Source organism: Austrofundulus limnaeus, unplaced genomic scaffold (assembly GCF_001266775.1).
Source record: "Austrofundulus limnaeus strain Quisiro unplaced genomic scaffold, Austrofundulus_limnaeus-1.0 Scaffold487, whole genome shotgun sequence".
Taxonomy (NCBI): Eukaryota; Metazoa; Chordata; class Actinopteri; order Cyprinodontiformes; family Rivulidae; genus Austrofundulus; species Austrofundulus limnaeus.
In genome coordinates, this window is record NW_013952889.1 from 168258 (window position 1) to 169857 (window position 1600).

The following is a 1600-nucleotide window of genomic DNA, read 5'->3' on the forward strand; positions in this document are numbered from 1 at the left end:
GTGTATAAGCTGTGTTTTAGGGTTATTAACAAAGTTTGTGTACTCAGAGCAGTAATATTTGGGGTCACAAGTTTTTGCCATGGATATTTTGTGGGTCAGCAGATAAAAAGTTTGGGAACCACTGCTCTACATTGTAGCCAATGCTTTAGTTGTGTGTTGCTGCATCTCTTTATAYAATTATACTCAATTTTGTCACCTTCGTTTATGTTTATATGAAAAAAAGTTTTGGATTCCGATACAATAATTATATTTGTGGTCCACTGTGAACTTTGTCTGACTTCCAGGACTTTGTCATCCATGACTAACGCTATTAGGATGGAATTAACCTGAAGAGTCCACTTGATTCAAGATGGCTGCCACAGCCAACTCACTTTAGAAACTTTTTTAGAACATTAGATTTATTTAATAATCATTAAATTATTAAATTCAGTAAATTTGCAAGATACTGCAATCAAATTTGGGGTGGTTGTTTGGGAGAGTCACTCACAACACACATACAGTCCAGTCATGGACCACTGGACAGATTTGATTCAAAATTTCAGAAAATAATACTGGACAGAAATCTACAATTGATTGCTTGACGTCWGTCCAGTTCAATATGGCCGCCACATCTAACTAAGATTAGCCAACACAAAATGCCTATAATTCATTTAGTTCTGCAGATATCAAATCTTTGGCGTTTTCAGGTCTTTTCATTTGAAGCACAGCTGAGAGACAGATGTCCTCTATAACCACACCTGCAACATCCAACACCTGTAAACACAGGAGGGTGGATGAGGAGGTGATGGCAGATCAGATGACCAAAGAAGCAGGATGAGGAGAAACTGGAACCAGGTCTGTCTGTCAGGGTTTAACACTTTAATGACACAGCTGCTCAGTAAAGTTTAATTTCTATGTGAAATTTTGTTTTGGCACATTTGCACAACTTTAAAGTGTCTGTGACATCTAATTTTTGTAACAAATATGAATGCATTTTTGGAAAKACAACATTAAAAAACACATTACAAAAGAAATTTTACAATGCTCACATGAACCATTGTTGAGATATTAATGCAGAGAATTAACAAGTGATGTGAAAGGGGAACATCTGCATGTGAACAGTGTTATTAAAATGGCTAACAACAGAGACTATAGAGAAGAATTTGATGTTTGTTTAAATTATTTTGAATTCCTATCAGAGAGAGATGAAGAGTCAGAGTCCAATTATATTGTTTCAATGAACAGAGACCAGGAAGTTTTCTTTCTTAAAGAGTTCTCCTTTGATGTCACTTCCTGTTTCATTTTTGCTGAGCCAAGTTCAAAAGAAAAGATGCCAGTTATGTGACAAAACAGGTAAAACTTGTGTTTATGCCAGGTTCCTTACATATGATGTTTTCTTTGACTTTTTGTATTTGAAGAAGGTATATGTCTCAGGCACTTTAGAGTGTCACGTTTACAGCACAAATGAAGTGAAGAAATAGTTCTTGATGTTTTTAATACTTTTATTTTTAATGTTGTTTATTAATTTGTTCAAAGTAATGTTTACTCTGATGTCAATATATTTGGCACTCTGTAATTGTTTCACTTTAACAACTAACTTTTTGAATCTTCAGTAATATTG